Source organism: Microcaecilia unicolor, chromosome 1 (assembly GCF_901765095.1).
Source record: "Microcaecilia unicolor chromosome 1, aMicUni1.1, whole genome shotgun sequence".
Taxonomy (NCBI): domain Eukaryota; kingdom Metazoa; phylum Chordata; class Amphibia; order Gymnophiona; family Siphonopidae; genus Microcaecilia; species Microcaecilia unicolor.
The window spans coordinates 180,798,177-180,825,937 of record NC_044031.1 but is presented as its reverse complement, the minus strand read 5'-3'; the positions used below and the strand labels follow the sequence as shown (position 1 = coordinate 180,825,937).

Here is a 27,761-nt window from a genome sequence, read left to right as displayed (position 1 = left end):
ACATGTGGATTACTCTGTGTCTGTGGTGAAGCCACTTGGTGAAGATTTCGTCTAGTAAGCATTAAAAGTAGTAGTTCATTGGTGACCTGGGAAGAAAAGTCACCAGATCCTGTAGCCCGACAGACTGATTTCTTTAGCTTTAAAGAGTCAAAATTTGTTTTCCTACATGTGGCAAGTTTTCGCCTGAGTGGTAAATATCAGAAAAATGGTTGCAGTCCTATTCTATGACCATGTTACCAGGAATGTCACTGTAATACTTGATTCCCAGGGTTCTTGAGACTGATCTGCTTATAGAAGTTACCTTATTTCACCCTGTGGTCATACAGATTTCCAGGGAGTCACATGAACTGGCAACCTGTGTGGAAAAGCACCTAGCCAGTGCATAGCCCATCCGAGGGACTGACACACAGTAGGGTAATACCAGTCCTGAGGAGATCTGGGAATGGTTGAAAGTTTGAAAGGGGATTCTGTGAAACACGCCTGGAAATGATCACTGCAGTCTCTTGATACAGGAGGTTGTGATTTTAAGAAATGGTGTCTCTCTTTTTAAATCTGTCCCCTTTTTTAATGGTTTTTGAACCCAGTTCTCATGTTTGGGTTCTAGTGGTACAGTGGGTTCCAGTGGCACTGTAAATTATTTTAAAATCGGTCACTTATATTTAAAACGGACACCATTTACAAAATCTCATTCTCCTTAGAAAGTGCCAGATGTTCACATTCACAGAAATCAGTGGTGGACTGCCAAGTTTTCTCCACTAAACTGAGCCACTGTGGGGGAAGCAAGTGAACAGGAATGCTAAGATGACTCTTCAACGTAGGGACTGGTTTTCTGCAATAAGTAGCAGCTCACAGGGTAAGCAGTGGCGCCCTTCAGCTGTTCAAGTAGTCTCACTAATTGGTGGTGCACAGATACCAAGCTACTGGGACCTCCTTTTAAACTGAGCGCAATATGCCACTAACACACTGCTGGTTCAGTGTCAGTGGCTGTCTTTAATTTATTGTTTTTGTTAACACTAAAATGTTTACAGTTTTTAAAACGGGATTTTTCTTGAGGACTCTATTAGATGTGCTCGAGTTCATCCAAACGGGTGGGGGGAGGACCGGGGCACCCTATCATCTTGTTTTCATATTTTGCAATGGGGGTTGGAACAGTTAAGGAGGTGTCAGATTCTGCTGCCCACTTACGAGTAAGCTCTTGCAACCAACCAAGAGTTTCACAGCCAGGAACGGAGGTTAGTTCCTCATATAAAGTGAAAGGGACTCCACAACTGCATCCTAAGTAGCGAGACAAAATTCCTGTGCCATATTTTTGTCCGTATGTCCCTTGGACAGAACATTATATAATGCAAGCAAACTGAAGATAACAAAAATGAATACACACAGAATGTATTTTGGGAATGGCCTCATTTGTTAAGTTGGTAGCTCGGAGAATTGGTTTGACAGCTTTTACTAGTTTTCCCTATGGTCTTGCATTGGCAGCACCATAGCAAGAGCACACAAGAGAGAGCTGTCTTTACCTACCCCAGAGTGTTGTCCACTGGATCTGGAACTCAGTTTCTAGAGGGAGACTTCTGGCCAGCCCTAGCTTTCCACACAGCTCTTCCTGACAGTGTGCTCATACTTGTGCAAGAAGCACAATTCACCAGGACAGAACTTCAGTGAAAGCTAAGAGCTCTCGGGTATCACCTTCCAGAAATGAGATCGCTTAGCAGCTGTGCTGGAGAGAAACTTGCTCGGCTGGATCCAAGGCTCCAGCAGAGTCGGGGCAGTATTTAAACTCTGCAGTTGACATTAGTTTTAGACACTAGCATGCTATGCGACATTTAAATTCACAGATGCTCAGCACCACTTTTTGGATATCTAGCTGGAAAGTCTGAACATCCACTTTTGTGTCTTAACTTTGTGGGTAGTTATCCGGAGATCTGTGAATATTGCTGCCAGCTCCACCCATGCACTGCCTGACCCTATCCAGACAGTGTCGAGGTGCTCTGTAAGGACAGTGCTGCTGGATATCCACAGCCAGCAATAGTTAAAGGCATTTATTTATCTGGCTAATGGCGCTGTATCCAGTTAAATGATTTTGAATATTGGCCCCAATGTGTGTCCTTCTCATTTGCTGGAAGATTGACATGAATGCTGTGCCACAAAACCCAAAACTCATCCAGTTTCAGCACTGCCATGCAGCATACCAGAACAGCCAGGTGTGTATTTCTGGTGCTGCTTCCTGACAGTTTGGGGCATTACTGTTGCACAGTTTGTTCTTTTTCTTTTTTTTATAAAGTAAATGTATAAAGGGAGTGAAGTCCAACATGAGAACATAAGACTAACCCATGGCAGACTTTCAGTTCCAGTATGAGAGAGCTTACCACTGCTGCATGCTACACAGCAATTACAAAATGCCAGTTCCAAAATCAGTTATGAGTAAAATAAACTAGGAAAAACTGCATTGATTCTTACCAGCAACTAGCAGCAAGCTGAGCCAAGAAACCTAACATGCCTGCCCCCTAAAAGGGCCTTAATGTGTGCCTTTGGTATTTTTGGTTTGGGGTGATATTACATGAGTGGAACTGTGCTAAATGTTTTGATGGCACACAGCTGAATGATTATTGCAGTATAGGCCTCGCCTTGGCTAGTCCTGTCACTGTGAGAGAGGGCTTGGTTTGTCTCAGTGACACTGCCGTAAGGGAAGCTTTTTACAGTCATAGTAACAGGGGATCTTGTTACATAAGAAACTCCACTTTCACAAGAATGTGGTTCTAGTGGACAGGGAACTCCTCAGCACATTTGTAGCTACGGGGCTATTTGTTCCTGAGTTGCTTACAAAGAACAGTTCTCTAATGGATAAAGGTTTTAATGGCCAGTCAGTCAGAGGACATATTACACATCTAGTGGAGTGTGGATAGGTTGGGGTTAGAAGCTGGATGACTGGTGAGGTGTGGTTTGAATTGCAATAAACTTTATTTTGTAGCCATTTCTGTATTAAGAACACTACAGCCCATCAATAAACTTATGTTATTGTTTATAAAAGAAACGCTGGAATCCAGCCCAAATTACAGCAGCGTTGGGGAATAATGGCTGTGTGAAGACTTCCTACCCTATCAAATGCTAAGGTTGGATAACTGGATTCCTCAGCTGCTAAATGTTTTTGGGTTTTTTAACAGTTGTTACTGGACATCTGTGCCATCAATAAAGCTTTAGTAAGAAGATATCTCCTCTATTGGTCCAGTAACAGCTAGCTGATCATTCTGTATCAGATGCCGTGTTTTATAGTCAAGGTTGTCCAGATGCCTTTGGGTCTCAACAGACTGATAAAGCTGGCCCATTAAATGTAAATATTTAAGGCTGGTAGATGGGGGTGGCTTCATGGCTCAGTAGCAGTGCTGTTCTTAGGCTCCTCAGGGCCAGCCATAGCACAACAGTGACACCTACTGGCTAATCTGAGCAATGGAAGCTCTCCATTTATGTCTTGACAGGGCAGAACTATATGTACCAGAAATGCATTGGTGTGGGAACCTTCTTTCTGGACTACATGTACCAGAATGCGCTGATGTGAGTCTCTTCAGGGCAGCTGTACATGTCCTCATAATCAAGAATCAACAAAATTGCTTCCTTTTTAGATAAATTAATTTGGAAATGAGTATTTTCTCCCATAGAGAGCTGTTTCTTACCAAGGAATCTGTTAAATTTAGTTATTGCGCTCCATGAGCTTGGATTCTGTTGATTTCCTGCTTGAAACCCAAAGGCATTTTGCTCATATTAATCCTCAAACACTTCCAAATATTCTGTTACCTGTAGTTGACAGTTGTGCATGTTAGATTTTTGAATGTATACTATTTTTTTTAAGAGAAATACAGAATACATCTGTTGATGTTATATTTTGTTGATATTCTTGCATTCCAGATCTCTTGTAATATTGCATGCAGAGTTTTTTCTTACGCTGTGTTTATTTAAAGCACACTTCATTTTGTATTTTGATTGTGCACAATAAATAGCCTGATTACAGGTTTTTATGCTGGATCAGCAGATGCTTCTTCTCTTCATTTGGTTTCTTGAAACAATCCAGTAATCGCTTGTGTACACGTGTGGGAGGGAAAGGATAATCGTCCCATTCTGACAAAACCAAAATAAGGTGGGCTATCAGTTTAAACTGAAAGAAAATCAGCTAGGACCACACAAGAGGGATTACAGCAACACAATTAAAAAAAAAAAAATCCCGTAGAAACACAAATGCAGCCATTGCTGGCTTTGACATGCTGATGTTAGCCTGTATACAGAGGCACAACAAGAGAGTAGCATTCATCCACTGGAAACACTCTTAACTTCATTATACCAGAAGAAACACTGTGTCTGATATTTAGCCAGTGGCTCTCGTTTGCTGCCAGCGTTATGCTCAGAAATTCCATGCTAGGCCATGTCCATGCTTCAGCATTGAATTCCTAGGTTTGCAAAACCGGATAAAGTATAGCTGGTTAAGTGCAATATTCAGCACTTAGGCTATGGGGCACCATATAAAGATAGGGCTGGCTTGTAGGTGTATTTTCAAAGTACGTAGACTTACAAAGTTCCATAGTAACCTATGGAACTTTGTAAGTCTAAGTGCTTTGAAAATGAGCCCCTTAGTCAGTTAAGTGCTGAACATTGGCACGTAACCGGCCAAGTGCTGACTTCATCCCTGGAGCGCCCCCAAAATTGCCAGTTTTCAGTTGGGCACTAACTGGTTAAGTGCCGTTGAAAATTAGCGGTTAGCCCTGAACAAGCGATTTAACTGGTCAGGAGTTGTTTCTGGCTGGTTAAATTGCTTTGAATATCGACCCAACTGAGATCACAACCCTGACCCAGTTGCACCGAGATGTGTATGTATGAGAGAGGATAGAGAGGCGAGATGAGGAGGAAAGAAGATAAGATGGTGAAGGCTGAAAGGAGGTGCACTGAGAAGGTGCTGGTACTTTTTTCTTGAGGGGGGAGGGAATTGGGGTGAGTGCACTCATGGCACAGTCCTCCCCTTTATGTTCTCCATTCCAGCTGCAGAACACATTAGAGCAAAACTCTTCCTCCTGAAGTTTCCACTGCTGCCAAAGCACTAGTGGGAGAGGAGAAAATGAAAAAGTGAGAGGGAAATGTTGAGAGAGACTCCACTGCTGTTTGTTTTTATCTCTTGTCCCTTCACCACTGGTATGTTTTTGTTTGTTTTTTTGCTCCTGTCTGCCTCCCCCCCCCAACAACACAAGAGATGCCTTTCTCTCTCTTAATTGCCTTGTTTCCAGATAATGTAAAACATGTTCCCAAGTCTTTTGGTAGGCACAATTACTAAAGGGTGGAATGGAAAATATTTACAGAAGGAAGGAGGGGGGGGCCAGTGTGTACATATTTATATCTGGGGATGGGACATATTTACAACAGGGAATGGGGGGGGGGGGGATGAAGTATCTTCAGCAGGGGGAACAATATATATTTACATCTGGGTTGGGTGGGAGAGCGGTGCAGGGGGGAAGAGGGTCAGAAGGGTGGCACATCCAGACCTTGTAACGAAGGAGTAGTGTAGCCAACAGGACACTGCCAAGAAGAGACGAGGGAGACCAAGGTTACTCAACACAAGTTTACACCTCCTTCTTTGGACTAGTGATCAGCTGGGCCCAGATGGCACTGAAACTTGAGAAAATCTGGCCCAAAGCTACTGGGTAAGGTAGCCAAGGCAAGACTGCTGCTTCCAGCTGAGCTTGCCCTACAGGTGTTTTAATGGATACTTGAGCTGACGAATACTGCCTCTGGTCACCATGTACACATGCCAGGGTCACAGTTTGCTCGTAGTTCAATTGCAGATGATTGAGTATCTCTCCGAACAAGGCTCTTGACACTGCCGGAGTCCACTAGTGCTTGGTATGGCTGTCCTTCCAGCTCAACTTGTAATACACAATTTCTGTTTTCTGGATAGAAAACTTCCACAAAATTATAGTTGTGTGTGTCCACCATGGCATCTCTGGCTAGCCCCTGGCAGTTCCTAGTTATATGACCTCTTCCCCCACACCTGAAACAAGTGGGGGAGTAAGGATCCTGTGACCAGGCTAAGGGTGCATGGTACATTCATGGGGATGAGGGCTTCTATCACTCTGACCCCTTCTTTGGAGACCCTGGGCTGGAAGGTGGATACTGATCCCTGTGGTTGTCTAGTCCAGCCTTATCTCTTTTCCTCCCAGGACTTCCAGCCCATTTCTTTTCTTTGTAGAGTTCTGACTCTGGTTGTGCTTGGTAGAAGGCTTCGGCCACTTCAAAAGCACTATCTGGGGTCAATTTAGGGTGCTGGCTCACTCACTGTTTAGTAGGCGAGGGTAACCTTCAAGGAACTGCTCCAGTAGGATGACTTTTGTGATCTCTGGGCTCATTTTGCCTTCTGATTGCAACTATCTCCAGGCTCCCTCCTTGAGTTGGTAGAAGAAACTCTGGGGGGTTTCCAGTAATACTTCCAGTAGGCCTCTTGGGTGCAGCCTGCCCTGTCCAAAATGGCGGCCTTTACTTCCACATAGGTGGTCATCCCACCGGAATTGACATCTTAGAATGCCACATGGCTTCTACTGGTCAGTAAATTCCCTAGATAAGCTGTCCATGATGCTTCTGGCCAACAAGCAAGGTGGGCAGTTCTTTCGAAATTGGTCAGGAAATAGTCCAGGTCATCCTCCGGTACCATCTTCGGTAACACTGGAACCAGAGGGTGCAACCTGGGAGACTGCAAGGTTTGCGACACCTGCATCAAGGAGCTCTGTTGGTCTTCCAGAGATCTTTGGGATGCTTGCTGGTGCTCCCATTGCCTTTGTACTACTTGCTGCTGCTGGCCTTCCACTAGAGCCTGGAGTAGCCTCATGCTGTACAGCCTTGCACAGAAACACACACTGTGTGAGGAAAGCAAAACTAAATCTGCCTGGGATCCAAGATGGTGGCGATACAGGTTGGCTGTTAACACTCTCTTTGTAGTTTTCTTAGTTCATGAATATTACCTTTTATTCATGCTTGAACACGCCAAAGAGGAAGAAAAAGCTAAAGGGACTTCCCCTCCTGAAGCCAGAGACTCCTCATATACGGCAGACTTCTATAATAGCCTTTGCTATTCCTTCCCCGATATCAGGCATTTCTGCTTCCAAGACTAGGCAAAGTCCCGGATTAGAAAGTGTTTCATCGCTTAGCCCAGTGGGGCCAGCAACCCCTCCACTCCCGCAACCAGATACAGTTAATGTGCCGAGTCTTCACTTAAAGGAAGAACTGAAGGGGAAGCATACTGCATCTTTGGAAGCATTGGGAGATTGCTGCTGTAGGTTTAACCCCACAGCCCTTTCTGGAGGGAACCCAGCATTTCTTGGACATGGCGTCAGAGGAAGCAACAGAGGAAGTTATTTCTTCAGCCTATACTACGAACAAAATTGCTCTTTGTGCCTCTGTAATTCAGCCATTAGTGAGACCACAAGAAATTTCGCTGGAATCAATATGGACAGGCCTTGAAACCTTGCATAAGGTTTGTACTTCCTTTGTTTCTGTTTCCTTAAATAATGCTGTGCAAATTAGAGAGGCTAAGAAAGTTACAGAAACTGTTACTATTAAGCAAATGAAGCTGAGGTGACTAAATTACAGGAGAATCAAGCTCATTTTGCAGGAGATAGGCTTTTTGCTTCATTGTAAAGTGGAAAATTTGGAGAATTCAATAAGAAATTTAAACTTACGAATACTTCATTTTCCATACTCAAGATTTGTTTCAGCTACAGACATGTTTCATAATTTTTTTAAGGAGAACTTTAAATATCCAGAGAATTCTTTTCCACCAGTTTCAAAACTATCTATATTAATAAATCCCACCTCGAATGTTCTGAAGCTCAGTCCAAGGCAGAGAAGCACAAAAATCCTGTAGTCTTCGTAGGCTAGGACCAGTCACCCTCACTCCTAGACCCGCCCTCAGCCACGCCCCATCTGTACATAAAACGCTACCTCAACGTTCTGAAGACAACCTGCTGAAGCCATCAGCAAAATCCCAAAACAGTTCGTTAGTTCATGGTACTGAAGCCATCCAACTCACCAAGCCCCTCCCCCCCCATCGACCGCCTCGCCACCCGCGACCGCTAATACAAACTCTGTCCGGCGGCTGCTGCTTCTATTCAGCACCAGCAGCCCATGCATAAAGAAAACAAACAAAAAAAATACAACCTCCTAAAACGCACCTCCTTGAAGAACCATCTCACATTGGCTGACGTCTCTGCAGCCGCTCCTCCTCTCCCCTCAACGTCAGTGCCCCTGCCGGAAGACCCCGGAGAAACGCCGAGACGTCAGAGGAGAGAGGAGGAGCGCATGCTGAGACTTCAGCCAATGTGAGATGCTTCTCAACGGAGGTGCGTTTTAGGAGGATTTGGGGTTTTTTTTTGCTTTTCTTTATGTACGGGCTGCTGCTGCTGAATAGCAGAAGCAGCAGCCGCCAGACACAGTTTGTGTTAGCGGTTGCGGGTGGCGAGGGGGTCGACGAGGGTGGGGGGAGGGGCTTGGTGATGCGCCGCGGTGGAGGGGTCAGGTGATGCGCGAAGGGGGGGACAAGGGGATTTCTTTGGGTGCTATGCCGGGTGGGGGGGGAAGGGGGGGTCTCGCTGGACATGGGTGGCTGCAAGGAAGCAGGGGGAGGGGAGGGTCGCTGGACATGGGTGGCTGCAGGGGGGGCAGGGAACAGGGAGATGGGGATGGGGCTCCACACACCACATGGGTGCCTGAAATATACACTTCGAGGAAAACCTTGCTAGCGCCCGTTTCATTTCTAACGGAAACGGGCCTTTTTTTTACTAGTACTATATAATGACAATACCATTGAAATTAGAGGAAGTTCAGGAAAAACAGGATGAGCAATCTCCAAAAGAAACTTCACTGGATAGTTTGGATGTTTCTATGCCTCGGTGTAGTATCATTAATAGGCCCTGAGGTAAAGGATCCGGCTTCCTCGGGTGGGGCATGCCCCAAATCCCTCTCCTGACACCATATGTAACACTGTGAGTGAGGATTGAGAGTGGCCCTTCACAACAACACAGCTGGACAAGGTTGTAAACATAAAATAAGTGCTTTATTAAACTTCAGTCTGAGGCCTATTACTTCACAGGCCCAGGAACAAAAAAAGTCTCTTTACTTCAGAGAACAAAGTCTTAATCAGAGCATGGCTGATAGGGCCCAAAACACAGTCTGTAGCTTGTGTTCTCCGAGGACAAGCAGGCTGCTTGTTCTCACGACTGGGTTGACATCCACGGCAGCCCCCACCAACCGGAACAAAACTTTGCGGGCAGTCCCGCACGCAGGACACGCCCACCGCGCATGCGCGGCCGTCTTCCCGCCCGTGCGCGACCGTTCCCGCTCAGTCTTTTCTTTTCCGCGCTGGAGAAAGCCGTGTTCGTCTCTCTCTCTGTCAGCCCCGGAAACCGGATCGCGCTTTTGCCGCGAGATTTTCTTTTTCGTTGTTTTTTCTTCGTTGTTTTCTCTGTTTTATTTTGTTTTTAAAAAAAAAACGAGAAAACTTTGTTTTCCCTCGTACTTTTAGCGGGGGCGTCTCATTGCGGCCTTGTGGCCGCGCAGTCGATTTATTTTTTGAGGTGTGAATTTTACCGCCACCATCGACGACTTTGACTTCGCCGACGCGATTTTTCCATCGATGTCCTTGAAGGTCCCGAGTGCATTTAAGAAGTGTGGTCGGTGCGGCCAGCATATCTCGCAGACCGACACTCATGCTTGGTGCCTCCAGTGCCTCGGGCCGGAGCACAATACCAAGACGTGCACCTTGTGTCTCGGTTTACGGAAACGGACACAGGTGGCGAGGAAAGTTCTGCGGGACCGTCTTTTTGGAACTTGCGCCGGCCCCTCGACGTTGACTTCGACGGCATCGGTGTCGACGGCCGGATCTTCGGTACCAGTACCGATGTCCACGAAATCGGCACCGACGGCACCGACCCCAGGAGCACAGGTCCTGTTGGCCCACCGGTCTTCCGGAGATGGCAGGGGTGAGCGGCCGCGTGGGCAATCGGCCCCGGTCACTCCCTCTTCCCAGGGCCCTTGGGACCGAACCCTGTCGGACCCGATCCCTCGAGGCCGAGGGGGATCTACCTCCTCCTCTTCGGTACCGCCGAGCGCCAATGACGGGCACCGGAAAAAGACAAAAAAGCACCGTCATCGGTCGCCCACGACGCATGTGGCTACCGGCTCCAGAGATGATTCGACGCCGAGGAAGCGGCAGCGCCGGGACGAGCGGTCCCCCTTGGTAGTAGAGGTATCGTTGTGTCAGGGCACCAGCACTTCGGTGCCGTCTCCTGGACCCGAACAGCTTCCGGCACCGACACCTCTGCCGGCCCCCTCGCCTTTCCCGACAGCGGGCCTGGATGAGTGCCTCCAAGCCATCCTTCCGGGGATCCTGGAAGGGCTGATGCGCCAGACTGTGCCAGCGCCGGGGGTGCTTGCGCCCTCGGCGCCGTTGATGGAGGCGCCGGCGTGCTCTAGCCCGGTGCCGAGGCCTTCGACACCGACGCCACTTGCGGTGCCGGTCTCGACTGCCACGCAGGTGGAGTCTCCGTCGATGGAGGGAGCTTCATCCCCGCCAGCGTGGGAGTCCACCGCTCGACGACGCCACGAGGACTCGGTGCCTCGAAGTCGAGCCGGGCCCGGTTGAGGTCTGAGCTACAGGAGCTCATGTCCGACACCGAGGAAGAGGCCTCGTGGGGGGAGGAGGAGGACCCCAGATATTTCTCCTCAGAGAAGTCTGTGGGCCTTCCCTCCGACCCCACTCCTTCACCAGAGAGGAAGCTCTCGCCACCTGAGAGTCTCTCCTTTGCCTCCTTCATCAGGGACATGTCTATTTGCATTCCCTTCCCCGTGGTCTCTGTGGATGAGCCGAGGGCCGAGATGCTCGAGGTCCTCGACTATCCATCACCACCTAGAGAGTCCTCCACGGTACCGTTGCACAATGTCCTCAAAGAGACACTGCTCCGGAACTGGTTGAGACCTTTATCTAATCCCACCATCCCCAAGAAAGCGGAGTCCCAATACAGGATCCACTCAGACCCAGAGTTAATGCGGCCTCAATTGCCTCATGACTCGGCGGTCGTGGACTCTGCTCTCAAGAGGGCACAGAGTTCGAGGGATACCGCCTCGGCGCCCCCGGGGCGGGAGTCTCGCACTCTGGACTCGTTTGGGAGGAAGGCCTACCAATCTTCAATGCTCGTGACCCGCATCCAGTCCTACCAGCTCTACACGAGCATACACATGCGGAATAATGTGAAGCAACTGGCGGACATGGTCCGGAGCAGTCCAGGCCTTTTCAGGAGGTGGTCAGGCAGCTGAAGGCGTGCAGAAAGTTCCTGTCCAGGGGTATATATGACACCTGTGATGTGGCATCTCGTGCTGCGGCCCAAGGTATAGTGATGCGCAGGCTGTCATGGCTGCGTGCCTCTGACCTGGACAACCGCACCCAGCAGCGGCTGGCTGATGTCCCTTGCCGGGGGGATAATATTTTGGTGAGAAGGTCAAGCAGTTGGTAGACCAACTACATCAGCGGGAAACCACCCTCGACAAGCTCTCCCACCGGGCGCCTTCAGCATCCACCTCAGCAGGTGGACGTTTTTCCCGGGCCAGGCAGGCTGCGCCCTATGCCTACAACAAGCGTAGGTACTCCCAGCCGGCCCGAAGGCCTCCTCAGGCACAGGAACAGTCCCAGCGCGCTCGTTCCCATCAACAGCGTGTGCCTAAGCAGCCCCCGGCGCCTCCAGAGCAAAAACCGGGGACGGGTTTTTGACTGGATCCATGGGAACATAGCCGCCATCAAAGTGTCCGTGCCGGATGATCTGCCAGTCGGGGGGAGGTTAAAACTTTTTCACCAAAGGTGGCCTCTAATAACCTCCGACCAGTGGGTTCTCCAAATAGTGCGGTGCGGATACGCCCTGAATTTGGCCTCCCCTTCACCAAATTGTCCTCCGGGAGCCCAATCCTTCAGCTCCCAGCACAAGCAGGTACTTGCAGAGGAACTCTCCGCCCTTCTCAGCGCCAATGCGGTCGAGCCCGTGCCACCCGGGCAGGAAGGGCAGGGATTCTATTCCAGGTACTTCCTTGTGGAAAAGAAAACAGGGGGGATGCGCCCCATCCTAGACCTGAGAGGCCTGAACAAATATCTGGTCAAAGAGAAGTTCAGGATGCTTTCCTTGGGCACCCTTCTACCAATGATTCAGAAAAACGATTGGCTATGTTCCCTGGATTTAAAGGACGCATACACTCACATCCCGATACTGCCAGCTCACAGACAGTATCTCAGATTCCGCCTGGGGACACGGCACTTTCAGTATTGTGTGCTGCCCTTTGGGCTCGCCTCTGCCCCACGGGTGTTCACGAAGTGCCTCGTGGTGGTCGCAGCGTATCTACGCGAGCTGGGAGTGCACGTGTTCCCATATCTCGATGATTGGCTGGTCAAGAGCACCTCAGAGGCAGGAGCTCTCCGGTCCATGCAGTGCACTATTCACCTCCTGGAGCTGCTGGGGTTTGTGATAAATTACCCAAAGTCCCATCTCCAGCCAGTCCAATCTCTGGAATTCATAGGAGCTCTGCTGAATTCTCAGACGGCTCAGGCCTTTCTTCCCGAAGCGAGGGCCCACAACCTCCTGTCCCTTGCTTCCCAGACCAGAGCGTCTCAGCAGGTCACAGCTCGGCAGATGTTGAGACTCCTAGGTCATATGGCCTCCACAGTTCATGTGACTCCCATGGCTCGTCTTCACATGAGATCTGCTCAATGGACCCTAGCTTCCCAGTGGTGCCAGGCCACCGGGAATCTAGAAGATGTCATCCGCCTCTCCATCAGTTGCCGCACTTCACTGCACTGGTGGACCATTCGGACCAATTTGACCCTGGGACACCCATTCCAAATTCCACAGCCCACGAAAGTGCTAACGACGGATGCATCTCGCCTGGGGTGGGGAGCTCATGTCGATGGGCTTCACACCCAGGGACTGTGGTCCCTCCAGGAAAAAGATCTTCAGATCAACCTCCTGGAGCTCCGAGCGGTCTGGAACGCACTGAAGGCTTTCAGAGATCGGCTGTCCTGTCAAATTATCCAAATTCGGACAGACAATCAGGTTGCAATGTATTACATCAACAAGCAGGGGGGCACCGGATCTCGCCCCCTGTGTCAGGAAGCCGTCAGGATGTGGCGTTGGGCCTGCCAGTTCGGCATGCTTCTCCAAGCCACATACCTGGCAGGTGTAAACAACAGTCTGGCCGACAGACTGAGCAGACTCATGCAACCGCACGAGTGGTCGCTCCATTCCGGAGTGGTACGCAAGATCTTCCGAGAGTGGGGCACTCCCTCGGTGGACCTTTTCGCCTCTCAGACCAACCACAAGTTGCCTCTGTTCTGTTCCAGACTACAGGCACACGGCAGACTAGCGTTGGATGCCTTTCTCCTCCATTGGGGGACTGGCCTCCTGTATGCTTATCCTCCCATACCTTTGGTGGGGAAGACCTTACTGAAGCTCAAGCAAGACCACGGCACCATGATTCTGATAGCGCCTTTTTGGCCCCGCCAGATCTGGTTCCCTCTTCTTCTGGAGTTGTCCTCCGAAGAACCGTGGAGATTGGAGTGTTTTCCGACTCTCATTTCGCAGAACGACGGAGCGCTTCTGCACCCCAACCTTCAGTCTCTGGCTCTCACGGCCTGGATGTTGAGGGCGTAGACTTCGCTTCGTTGGGTCAGTCTGAGGGTGTCTCCCGTGTCTTGCTTGCCTCTAGGAAGGATTCCACTAAAAAGAGTTACTTTTTCCAGTGGAGAAGGTTTGTCGTTTGGTGTGAGAGCAAGGCCCTAGAACCTCGTTCTTGTCCTGCACAGAACCTGCTTGAATACCTTCTGCACATCAGAGTCTGGCCTCAAGACCAATTCAGTAAGGAATCACCTTAGTGCGATTAGTGCTTACCATCTTCATGTAGAGGGTAAAGCCATCTCTGGAGAGCCTTTAGTCATTCGATTCATGAGAGGCTTGCTTTTGTCAAAGCCTCCTGTCAAGCCTCCTGCAGTGTCATGGGATCTCAACGTCGTCCTCACCCAGCTGATGAAACCTCCTTTTGAGCCACTGAATTCATGCCATCTGAAGTACTTGACCTGGAAAGTCATTTTCTTGGTGGCAGTTACTTCAGCTCGTAGGGTCAGTGAGCTTCAAGCCCTGGTAGCTCATGCTCTGTATACTAAATTTCATCATAACAGAGTAGTGCTCCGCACTCACCCTAAGTTCCTGCCAAAGGTGGTGTCGGAGTTCCATCTTAACCAGTCAATTGTCTTGCCAACATTCTTTCCCAGACCGCATACCCGCCCTGCTGAACGTCAGTTGCACACATTGGACTGCAAGCGAGCGTTGGCCTTCTATTTGGAGCGGACACAGCCCCACAGACCACTAAATAGGGAGAGTGAAACAAGACAAGGAGATCAATTAAACAGTAAACAGAAAAAAAATGTGATATTAACCTGATTATCCCCAGATATTACTCGTCTAATTCATTATTCCACATTGATCATCTGGTTGGCTTCTTCAAGGCCAATACGGTGTATAGTCAAATCATTTAATTGAAAACATACTTATTGTCCAGTATTAGTTAGAAATAATACATCTGATTACATTCTTTCTCTTTTAAAAACCAGAAGTTATTTAACAATACATATGCTTAAGTCTCTAATTCAAATCCCACTGATTAAAGTAATCCCAGTTTTCACAGACTTCACTCCTTTTAAAGTAATAATTGAAGAAATATTTCTGAGGAAAACTTTAGGAGTCATACCTGGAACTCTGGGAAAAACAATAATGTCGATATTAATCATCTATAATAATAATCATTTTATTATTCAAAGTTTCTGGTCTATTATCATTTTCAAAATCATAACCACTTCTTGCTTGTGTAGAATCATTTGTTATATAAATTTTTCACTCTCAAAGGGTTCAGTTAAATTGTCCATGTAACTCTCTAATAAAATTATATCTGAAACAAAATTATTTACTGCCACCGTTAGGTCCCGAAGCGCCTTCCAGATTATATTCAATGTAACCTCCACAGGAGCCAAAAACTCCCAAGTTGATTTCTCTTAGGTGTTTAGGAGTGGTTCCACCGATTCGGGTTCTGCTATAAACGTCCTCCGTTTCAGCAAATGCCTCTAACTCACTCCTCCACTCCTTTGGACATGGTGGTTGAATAATACAGGAGCGATGGAGTTGTTTTTTCCAGGTCCAAGAGCGTCAACACTCCTTCGCCGGCACTAATCAAAGGACTCGCCAACCCTTTCATCTGTGGACAGTTCATCGCGCAGCGGTCCAGCACTTGCTGCTCAGGGGACAAAACGCTGGCCATTGGCGGCTGACCGCTGGTTGTCCCCTTCCTCTCAGTTAAGGTAACTGCAATTGCAGAGAGGAAATTTACGTAAAGAAGATGAAACTTAAGAGGGCAGCTGGGCCATTGGGCATACGAACTTCAGGTTGCCATCTTACCACTCTCCCAGTTTGGGACATTCTTTATCTGGTTTCTCCTCAGAGGCCTGCCTGATATGGGTAACCCTTCAGCATAGCCCTCTGAGTCATTGAAACACAGAAGCCCCTCCACCACTACAAGGTGGTGTCCCTTCAGAGGGGAGTTTATTAAATTCTTGCTAAACCACCTTTCCAGTAAAAACCAAAACGGTGTAGATGCTGCCTTCGGCGCCTAACCGCTTGAGAAATATAGAATGCCCCAATCTATCCACCCTATCAGATTAACTGTTCACTCATCCTCTAGATTGTACACTTGTCTTTAGATTGTTCTCTTGTCTTTTAGATTGTAAGCTCTTTGAGCAGGGACTGTCCTTCTATGTTTAAATTGTACAGCGCTGCGTAACCCTAGTAGCACTTTAGAAATGTTAGTAGTATCATAATTATTTCACAGCAATGTTTAATGACTGTCCGGATTCTGTACAGCATTGGAAAGAAAAACACACAGACACAACCCTGAAAAAGATACTCAGAGCCTATAAGATATCATAACAACCCTGTCTAAGAAAAGGCAACACCTGTACGTAGTATTTTGTTCTCCTTCTATACCCTGCATGCCACCAAGGACCAGATCCAAAATGTCTCCCCTTCTTGTCAGTTCCTGGACCAGTTGCTCCAAGAAGCAGTCATTTATTACATTTAGAAATGTTGGGGCCCTTTTACTAATCCACGCACTGGTTTCATTTTTACCGCAGGCCCTTTTCCTGTCCCATTTTTAAAAAGTAATTTTTTGTAGATGCAACTTAGTATTTAGTGCATCCTAATTTTTAGCATGCACTAAAAATGCTAATGCACCCTGAATATTATTATTACAGTTATGAGCTTTGGTTCAAGATTTAAAATTGAACTTCAGTGTTGCTCAAAGGCATATAAGCTATTGGGACACTGCAGAACAAACAGAAAACCACAAGGGTGGGGGTCTAACTGACAGAGTTGCATGGATGTAGCAATATGGTGGTAACAGATGTTTTTGAAAAACAGAACAAAGATGGCTTCATAGGAAGATGACCAGGGGGCTCATTTTCAAAGCACTTAGACTTACAAAGTTCCATAGGTTCCTATGGAACTTTGTAAGTCTAAGTGCTTTGAAAATATCAAGTGTCACAGAAAATGTTTTGAGGAAGATGTGGTAAAAAATGTAGAAATGAGGGGTCTTGCAAGAAGGTGGCTTAGTCTTCCAGTAAGGGGTGGCCTTTGCTAGCTTTCCCAGTAAATACTCATTACTATAGCCAATCAGTGTTAACTTTGACATTAACATAGATCCAATCAGATGTGCTTACTGTCATATTACCCGTATCCTGAATGGACATATAAAAATGAGTGTACTTCCTACTTCAAGCCAGAGAGACAGCCAAGCTGTCCTCTCCTATGAGAAACCAATCTGAATTGGCAAGTAATCCCATTGCTTTCTCATACATAACTTTGAGTCTTTCATATCTACTAATTGACTTTGAGTAGTAAAACAAAACATGAAAGACTCAGGCCCAGAAAACACCTATGTGTAGCTAGGGTATTATATTCCCATAACCAATTGATTGTACATGTTACTTCATAGTCCTTGGAGAAGTCAAGATCTGTTATATCAGTTTGATTCGCTGTCTGTCTACTCCCTGTATGAGAAACTGCTTTGATTGCTGTACTAATTGATATGATAGAAACTATTTGGTGAGTATTGTATTAGCATATCTGTTTCAAATAAACCTAAGAGCTAATGTCTCATATATCTGTTGTATTTGGCTTGTTTGTTCTCTCCTGACCTGCTCAGAGTAAAGTGCACAGCTCTGGTAATTTAGGAGTCTGCATAATATGAGGTAAATATACCAGAAGCAGCCTTGGATGGGATTCATTCATCCCTAGATAGCGGTGGCTGATTCACTGCACTGGGAGGAATAAATCTCACCATAAATTTTATATAACCCTTAGCAATCCTTAGTAAACAGGGCCCTAATTGTTCAGCCACTCTTAGGATTCACCTTTGGGTTTAAAAAGCAAAACCATGTGCATGTAAGGTCAGGACAAAGAAATTAAAACAATCAAAATTTGAAGGAAATGCCCATAATATGTAATACATGGTAGCAATAATGAAACAATGATGGAATGTTCACATAGCAGGCAGTCTGAGCCAACATATTTATTTTCCACTGAACATAATTAACTTTTTATGAACTTGGCAGGTAAGTGGAGGAGTGGCCTAGTGGTTAGGGTGGTGGACTCTGGTCCTGGGGAACTGAGTTCAATTCCCACTTCAGGCACAGGCAGCTCCTTGTGACTCTGGGGAAGTCACTTAACCCTTGTTTTAAATGCCCCCCTTTTAGACCCCTTCTTGACTCCTCTGGGAGGCATCAGAAGGCGGAGTTCACACCTTATTCCCATGACCACAGCTTTCTGTCTAATAGGGTCTAAGGAGATCTTTGACCATTTATGTTCCCACCTATAAAGATCTATCTTAGTTAGTTCAGGGAGTGAGGATCTCTTGTGTATGGTTTCCTTTGTAGAATAAATGACAGATAAAGAATAAATAGAAATAAAGACACAGTTGGTTTTCAGAAAGAAGGTTCAATTTATTCTTACCAAGATTAAATCTTCAACTTGGTACATTCATCATCAGACAGATTCTGGGTTCAATTGCACAGAGCTGTGCCTTCCGAGAAGAGTTGGAGAAATGTTCCAACTATCTGGCAAAATCTTCTCTCTTTTATAGGCACAGGTCTTAATACAAGTCAATGGCAAGTGCCTTTTTTTTCTTAATATTTCACAACCTCTGAATCATTTTTTTTCCTTTTCCGGCAGATGTCCATCTGTACCCTCGTCTTTCCGGTTTTAGCTATTACAAGATTTCCGTTATTGTAAACAACATGTTTTTTTCTTATTACAAAAATATCTTGCACCTGTTTGTGACATTTCCGCTTTTGTAAACATCTTATTTTTCTCTTCTTGATACAAAAATACCCTATTATTGACATCTCAGTTTCATATCTACTTTCATATGCTCTTATGATCTGAGTACCACAAACTTCATTTTAAAAACCAGATTTTATCCATTTTAGTCCATTATTCAATCATCATATGTGCTACATTCAATTTGTAAGTTGTACCAGGTTTCATTAAGACTCCTCCTGCAATCCTGCTTTTGCAGGTTCTCAACTATAAGGCCATCAGTGGGATATCAGGCCTAGTCAGGGCTGCTCAGCTGGCCAAAGCCCAGTAACTTGGCCCGCCACCATTCCAGTGGATAGGCCTCAAGCTACAACACATATTAACATTCCCCTCTTCACCCTATCCCATGGGGTGACACCAGGGTTAACGTACCATGGTACCATCCATTCCAGAAGGTATTCTATAAAGCTTTCGATTTTTGAGAGTCTAAATGTAACTAACCTGGTACTGTCAGATTTGTTTGGTTTGAGATTACCATGTTGGCACCACTTCTATCATTTCAATCCTTCTTATCCATTTTTACAGTTAGGCAACATACTATAATTATAAAATATTTTTCTTTACCCATTAATATGCAGGTTCTATCTTACTCTTACCTATATGTGTATATATTGTATATATGGTTCACAATCATAAATTCTTTGGTTATATACTGATTATATTTTGAGTATACATTCGCATAGATTACATAGAGCTGATTATTGATTACATCATTTCTTCAGGCTTAACACTATTATATTGCATCCCCGTGTGCTATTACATGATTATACAGTTGCAGACATTTCTATAGTGTCTCTAGCATTCGCATAGCGATTGGTCCGTCTCAAAGGGAGATAGTCCAATGTGTTATCTCCAGTGGTGTTGGGAAGGAGATTTTCATACAGGACATATTGTCCTGCTGTTGTCTTTTTTGTTATTGCAGTTTCAATCAAGCATTCTACTAAGCCTCTAGCACAAGGGATTATGCAACATCCTACTAGTACAAAAATTGCTACCACTATGATTATGGTAGTGGCTGCAGAAATGATAAATGTCTTCCATTTACCAAAAGCTTTATCCATCCAACCAGTCCAAGATGTGTCGACACCAGAGTTCTCTGCCAATTCTTGTGACAGTGAGGTTAAGCCTTGTAAAGCTCTAGTGATCGATCCATCTGGAGCAGTATTGTTGGGGATAAAAGTGCAACACTGTGTACCTATCTTACGGCACACCCCGCCATCCGCTGCCAAAATCTGGTCAAGCACTAATCTATTTTCTAACGTCATTCTGCTGGTGGCATCTAATTGTGTTGCAATTCCTTGGACCGCGTCTCTGGTGTAATTGACAAATCTCTGCTGGTTGTAGTATATATAGTTAATCCAGTCTAAATTTTTATTTATAGTCGCCCACCAAAAGAAAGCTGATTCGAACCCTGCAGCTATCTGGTTTCTAGCTTTGAACTCATCAGGTACCCCTCTTGGAACTCCAATTGCATCTATATAGACTCGATCATCAAAGGATCCAGGTATTGCATGTCTCTTCACTCGTGAGGAAGAGCTGCTATGAGGAGGGAGTAAGGATGCTATTATAATTGGAATTACCAATTTGACTAAGGCACATCTGCCTGTCCAACTTCTGTGAAGTGTATGGTGGATAGTATGGGTTCCACAATACCACCATACATCTGCTCTAGCCTGTGAAAAATCTGTGAGGTTCAGACTTCGCAGAGCCCCTTTTTCTAGGGTTGTGTTACAATTGGTCAAATTCCCTAGAAACCGTGTATTTTTCACCCCATATCGTTCCAGACATGTATGATATCTGGTAGCAGGATCTGGAATCCTGAATGCAGGTGGAACCCTCATCCGAGGGGGTAAGTAGGGGTGATGTTCGTCAAGATGTTGACAAGACTGATTCACTTCAGTTGTTACCTGAAGTAACTCTAGCATACACCAAAAACCATCTGGGTCATTGTGGAGATCCAAAGGAAAGGGGACTACTGTTGGTTCTGCTCTTGCATGGGAACAAAAATAACAATTAGAGACATTCAAACTCTTTGTAGTATAATGCGCCCATTCGAGCCACAAGTTTGTCTCTCCAAATCCTGTTTCTAGTGCCATTAAATCTTTGGAATTATTAATTGGCACGATCTGGTAAGGAATCTTTACTTCTGGGATCTTTGTTGGCATCAAAGGATTCTTTTCTGGTTGTGCTGGGGGTGGAACAATCTTAAATTTGCCAATGGGGTCTCTACCTGTGGCATCAATTCCTAAGGAATAAGTTCTGTATGTAACAGCCGTTACTCCTCTGAAAGTGATAGCCACTTGATTACATTTGGTCATTGAACAAAAGCCAGTCACTCGCAATTTCATAATGGAAATGCTCTTTTTGAGATCTGGAATTTCGCTACCTGAGTAGGGAACCCATGATCCTGTGTACCACCATACCTGCGCCCAACTTCCGCAATTGGAGAAGGGACACAGGTATATTTCAAAAGCTGAAAAATATTGCTGCACAGGATGTTCACCACACATAGTGTAAGCACACACATCAAGGGTTATTGTGGTCGTGTCTTTTGTGGTGGGTAATGTTATTTCGTAAGTGGTCGTAAATTTTTGCAGAAATTTTTCTAAGTCCTGTGCTCCATGTACAATGGGCATAGTGAGCACACATAAGAAAAGGGCCAGGCACTTCATGTTGGTAGTTTTCATGATTAGATGTTAGATCTGGACTGTACAAAAGGCAATTGGCGGTTGAGAATAAAAGTGAGTAACAGAATCACTCCTAGGGTTTTAGCAAGCGCTGCAATGACAATAATCAATATCCCCAAATATACCAAGACTTGATATATCATTTAGGTATGACTTGGGTAAGGGGGGTAAACTCTGATAGCCCCTTTCTCAGTGGGATCGGGTACTTCGAAAAGACTATATATTTCCAAAGGTCCCAATCCAACCTCTCTGAGAAACAAAAAAGGTATCCAGTCAGTGCCAAGTATGGCGTATGTGAATAACCAAAAATCCACCACGTCACCAGTTTCTGGTCTTATTAGGAGCTCATCAGTCTGTTCAACCTGTAAACCCAAGCTTCCTCCAAATAATGCTAGAGTATGAGTAACTGTTCGACTGGGACCGAGTGTCCAACTCTCAAGTAAGGGTTCACACAGTGTCTGATATCGAGTGAGGGGATCCCAATTGGGATCGTCTTCTGGAGCTGGGTCCCAATGGGGAAATCTTAATTCTCGAGGATCTAAAAGGTACTCTGGGATTACTTGATCATCTAAATGAGGCGACGGTAGTGGAGATTCAAGGGAAGGAACTGTTTGCGGCGGTGAAGGCTGGTTGTTTAGTCTGCTATGGGACATATATTATGTCACGGGTGTAACAGTTAATGGGGGTGTTGGGCTATCTGGGAGGGCGTGTAGCTGGGACTTTGATATTTGGAGTGGTTAAGGTAGTATTCGTGGGAGGAGGAACGTCAGTATTAGGCACCAAAGGATAAGGAGGAGGGGTGGTTCGCAATTCAGACAAGGTAATATTGTCCTCAAAAGTATTTGTAATAGTGGGGACTATTTTGTCCGAGCTACTGTTAGTATCGGAAACACTTGTAGAATGCAAAACAGGAGAATCAGTAAGGACAGGAGTAGTTGCAGCGTTTTCAATAGGCACTGTAGGATTGCCAGTTGAAAAGTCTGTTGTGGCAGATGTGTCTGCCCAGGGGGTGGGATTCCTGGTGGCAAGGGGACTGATCTTTTTGATCGTTTGGAGGGATGTGTGTCCAAACAAGCGTGTGAATGTGGTGTACTGTTGGGGCTCTGTGTAGGCTGCTGTAGTAGGTGGTGGAACCGGAGTAGCTGCAAATACAGAAGTAGTTGCAAGTACTGCAGGGGTAGTTGCAAGTACAGAAGTAGTTGCAAGTACCGTGGCGTTTCCAACAGCTCTGTGCACAAAGAATAGAACAGATAAGCACATGGGGAAAGTACACGCAAGTGACATAAGTAGGGAGGAAGACCCAGTCACAAAAGCAGCAAATAAAGGTGGACGGGAGAACAGGGAAAAAGGACCGACCAACCGGGGCAAGGAATACAGATACTTGAAATGAGTACACAGGACGAAAGGGCGGACAGAGTTCACTGACTGCGATAGGAAAGAATAAAGGAAGGGAAAGAGGCCGTGGCTTAACCACAGGAAAGAATGCAAACGTAGAGAGAGAAGAGAAGACTGCTATAATAAGGGACATGAGACAGATGGGCATGGGAATTTTAAATATCAGTCATCTCCCCAAGATCTATAGACAAAGAGACAGGAGGAAGGCGTGACAGAAAGTGAGTATTGCAAAGGCGTAATACAGGTGTAAAGAGAAGAGAAGAGAGAAGAAAGAGAAACAAACATGGGGCAGCATAGAACCCATACGGACAAGAAAAGAATAGGAGAAGACAGGGAGGGCAAGTAGGAAAGGGAAAAACTGCAAGAATTAGAGAGAGAGAGACAAATTGGAAGAAAAACACAGCCAGATAGCGAGAAAATAGAAAACGTACAAAATCTAGGTATCGTTGAGCAAGAAGCTCGCATAAAGACCAATGCGAAGAATTGAACGCGAAAGGAGCAGGCAGCAACCACGAGATCGGAGTCTCCTCGTCTCATAGGAATGCACCAATCACGCAACAATCACACACTTACACGCATCACGCAAATCAAAAACGACAGAGTAGAAGAAAAAGAAGGAGAAGAGAGAGCTGAGACGGGGACAGAAAAGAAGAAGGAGGAAAAGAATAGGGTAAAAGGAAAGGCAGGAGTAACATCCCAAGATGACCTTGGACGCATAGAATAGAATGTCCCCTCTTGCGGACAAGGTGGAACAGAAAAGAAAGGAGAAGGAAAGCCGGGAACAGGGAATACTGGGAATACACCCTCCATTGCCCCAGGTACAAATGAGTACCTGTATATGTAAGCCACATTAAGCCTGCCATGAGTGAGACAGTGTGGGGTACAAATGTAACAAAAATAAATAATAGTGTGCTGAACTGGGCAATGTTGACACATTTAGACTCAGTCTGGACTTCTGCATGAAGGTAGCTCTGCCCATATTATTCAATATATGTCTTTTAAATAGTAGTAGTAGATTCTTCTAGAACATTTCCTACAGAGGGATGGGAAAGTCATGACTTACCTAGAGTTTGAGAGGCTCTGTGCTGGAGGAATTTTAGTGAAATTAGCTTACTACCAGTTATCACACTATATACATAGCCTCCCCGCCGCGAATCTATTACCAGAGTTTGGGATGAGTATCAGGGAGCTCCTGGCCGTGGAAGCAGCTGGACAAATATCAGTGTCATGGTTTCACAAGGTGCTGGTAGGAAAACAACCTAAAAGAGAGGTTAAGCCGTTAGCTGAGAGATGGAGCCAGGAGGCGGGACGTAGAATAGCAGAGGGGATTATATTAGTCGCGCTTCAGGGAGGCGTAAGGGTGGTGCATAGTTCTGAGTTACAGGAATGCCACTTTAGAACTATACACAGGGCATATTTTTCAGCTAAGCAGGCGTGGTATGCAGGAGTGGTGGAAACCAGTGAATGTCCCAAGTGTGCAGTAGACAATGCATCATTTCTCCACGGTGTGTGGCAATGCAGGGTGATACAGGGGTTCTGGTCGGCTCTCTCCCGGTTCCTAAGTTGGGTCCTTGGATATCAGGTGGACCTGTCCTTTGAGCGGGTGTTATTTAGTTCAGTGAGGGCTTGGAATAGAGGCTCACTAGAGGAAAAGATTTTTCTTAGCAAAGTCTGTATTTTGGGGAAAAAATGTATTCTCAACCATTGGATAATGGATAAAGGCCCTTCCTATTGGTAGTGGAGGAACAAGCTTCATGAGCTGATGTTATGGGAAATGCAGGATGCCCGTAGTTCACCAAAGAGGCGGCAGCGGTTCATGAAAGTTTGGGGGGCCTACTTGCATAAAATATCCCCAAGAGCATGGAGTCAAGTATTGAATGTTTTAGGTTAGTTTGGGTGCATGGAAGAAATGTGGTAAGAACGAATGAGCTGAGAATTTGTGGTAAACCGTCATTGCTGGAAGTAAAAGGTGTGGTGAGTGGGGGAGGAGGGAATGGAAGCCTCACTGCTTACTGTCATGCTCGCTACAGTACCCACATAAGAAGATTGGGATACCAAGGTGTTGCAGGGGGGGTATGTTCTGTGTCTCTCACATGCTCACTTGCTACTAAGTGTTATTATAGTGAAGAAGAAGGGGATAGGTAGGAGGGAGGGAGGTAGGGGGAGGGGTAGGGGGGAAGAAAAGGCTGAAAAGATACGGGATAATGTTTAGTTGGCATTGGGAGTGCTGTCGTAAGGTTTGTTTATGCTTTGAGCTTGATTTGCTGCAAGTATATAATGTTATAATATGTGTAAATCCTAATAGCAAACTTTAACAATGGACCCCTGAACATGTACTCCACAGTGGTGACATATTGCGACGGGGGGCTATAAGAGCCAAAGCCCCTTGCGCATCATTGTTTTCATGATATCAAATTAGTGGGGTGCTGTTGGGAGCTTACTGATGACATTGTGGTGTTAGTTATGGGGGTGACCTTATGCTATATAAAGGAATAAGCAGGTTGGAGGTTTAATATTGGTAAGCACTTGTTGGAGTTATTGCATAAAGTTGGGGTTGGAATGGGAATGGGGCACAGGGAAGGGAAGGGTTGGGGGGAGGAAGAGGGGGGGGAAATTGTATGGAGCTACATGTTTAAGGAATGTTATATCGTGATTTTAACTGTTGTATCTGATGTAATTCCATCAATAAAACAGATTTAAAATAAATAGTAGTAGTAAAAATATCAAATGCATTTTTATAATACACCACTTCAATCCACAAAACAAAAGGAGGAAGTTATTTTGATGTAGGCACAGGAAAAAATGCTCCCAGGTTTCAACCTAATTCGTGTCTAATGTGTAATATAAATGTCATAAATAAGTAAATAAATAGAAACTAATGTTGAGCAACTGATTCTCAAGGCATGATGGCTCTTCCTTTTCCTTAGGGATCCCACGAGCGTATTGCAAATGAAACACGGATTACAGTTTATAACATGGGCGCCCGGTATAAGAGGCTTGGGGAGGCTAAGCCTCCCCAGCCGCAGCAGGACGGATCAGCTGTTTCTTTCTCTCCGACTCCAAGAGTAGACCAGTCCTGACTCTTCTTTTCAGACAGTGCTGCTGCCGGCTCGCCATCACGCTGAGCGCCATGTCCAGCCCATGCCCAGTTCTGCTCGCTACTCGGTCTCTCACCGTCACCGCGGGCCACGTCCCAGGCTCCTCATTCTCCTCTTTTTGCCTCCACTCCACACCGCCGGTGCTGATCCGCCTTAAACAGGCTTTGTTCGGTTCGGGCTTGCAACATCACCGATTGCATCATCATGATGTGCTTCTTGCCTCACAGGCTCAGCCAGTCAGAGTCAGCCTTCCCTAGTGAGCTCCCAGCCCGTCACTTCCTGTTCCGCATAGGCGGGAACGCGCGGGAGGGGCCATCATCACTGTGACTGAAGGCTGGTTAAGAGTGTCTGAGGTGTTCCCAGACCCAGAAATTGTGGCACACAGCGCAGCGCATGTTGGATTTCAGGAGGAGAGAGCTAGGTGCTGCTGACTCTGAAGGTTTTATGTTTAAATCGTTTTTATTCAAGAGATAAGTATGAACATTATTTGTAATACAGTTACAATTCTTTTCTGTTTAACCCATTAAACCGAACCCCCCTTTTCTTAATCTTCCCCTTCCCCCTTTTCCACCTCCCCTCCCCCCCCCCCCCCCCCCCCCCCAAGTTGACTGAAGGTTTTAAGTCAAAATAAAAAAATAAATATTTTGTTTCATGCAGATCTCTTTTGTTTAAACATAACTAAATGGGCTATAAGCCCCTAATGCTTATCTAATATCTACATTTAATAAAAGGTGTTAATTGTAACTTTTATTTTTACTTATTTTTTTCTGTGTCAGACAATTATGGATGTAAGCCCCACCCCCACCCCGTCCCCACCCTAACCCCACCCCCTTTAGCCTCCCCAAACAGTTGGCCCACCGTCCGCCTCTACCTATGAAAAGTTATTCCATTATTATACTTCCCCTATGTACATCTGTATGCTGCACAAGCTGGCATTTTTGAAAATGTAAGTGAGATTAAATAAAAATGCCACCAACAATAAAAAGCGACAACATGAGTGCCGCAGCTCATAGGTTTGTTTACTTTGTTTTGAGTGTACGTGGAAAGATGGATGCGCGGGGGAGAAGAAACTGAAATTAACCTAATTGGCTTCAACGTTTTGACGTCATACCGCCACTGTTCTCAATGAAATGCCCTTGGGTCTGCCCTCATCTGACGCAAGTTCCTGTTTCCAGCAAAGCGAAGGCGGGGACGCATCTGATGGAGAGAGAGAGTTGTGTCAGAGGGGACGGGGCACCGGAGAAGGAAAGCTGCGGGGATTGGTTGTGGGCGTTCTTAGGTATGAGTTTGACGGTGGAACACGGGGAGGTGGGGAGGGGTTTTGAGGGAGAGGTGCCGCATCGCGGGCAGGGAGGAGGAGGGGGACCGGGACATGTTGGTCTAGGGAGGGCGGAAGAGAAAGGGAGAGATTGCAGAGCACGGGGAGGGGAGACGCTTCCCCTCCGAATGCGTGTGTCACGGTATCTGTGGGACTGTGACGTTTCTGTAGGTTGCACCGCGCTCTCCGAACAGTCTTTTGTTTGAGCGCTTGCGTTAGGGTATTTCCCTAAATTAGAGGAGACTGGGTGGCGGCTCGGGATTACCCTGGGGGTGGCTTGCTCCCTTGCGCCGGGGATGATGCAATCCCCAGGCAACTTTCCTTCTGTGGATGAGGTCATACGTGGCTGGATAAGGGGGTGGGGCTGCTTACCCTCTATCGAATGGAAGGGGGAGGTACGCAGATCTCAATAACTTGGTTTAGCAGCGTCTCAGTGTGTTGCTGGGGCTATACCTTTAGCAGTTAAGGTAAGAATAATAGGTGGCAGCTTGTAATTTTACTGTTATTGTCCTTTCTTTATACTATAAATAATAGTAACAACGATGCTTTGCAAGTTCAGGTGGTGCTTTCTGATCAGGTCGCATTTCTTGCCTGGCAGCAGGGTGCAATATATTATGTTGTTATAGCTGGTTTCTTTTTTTCACGGATATACCAAGTTTTTCCTGCTTGCTGCTTTTTGGGAATTTTTTTTTACTATATCTGTTACCTTTGGGAAATGTACATTGCTAGTTCTTGTTTGGCTGTGATCATTTATTCTATGTTTGACGAGTCTCATAGTTTGCAT

General features: G+C 46.1%; 1 protein-coding gene and 1 long non-coding RNA gene across 4 annotated transcripts in view; both read left to right on the top strand.

The window, feature by feature from the left end:
- Positions 1-175: 175 nt before the first annotated feature.
- Positions 176-24,015, top strand: LOC115470007. Its single transcript, XR_003942103.1, has 3 exons — positions 176-187; positions 15,317-15,330; positions 23,940-24,015. It is a non-coding gene; the product is annotated as an uncharacterized LOC115470007 (long non-coding RNA).
- A 2,050-nt stretch (positions 24,016-26,065) lies between these two features.
- Positions 26,066-27,761, top strand: part of CEBPG (CCAAT enhancer binding protein gamma) — a 47,953-nt gene continuing 46,257 nt past the window's right edge. The window contains exon 1 of one of the 3 annotated variants that reach the window (XM_030202818.1): positions 26,066-26,098. The gene's annotated coding sequence lies outside the window, so the exon portion shown is untranslated. Of the gene's footprint in view, positions 26,099-26,839; positions 26,939-27,055; positions 27,445-27,761 lie in introns of those variants that run through there. The other 2 variants (XM_030202800.1, XM_030202809.1) reach the window with 2 other exon arrangements.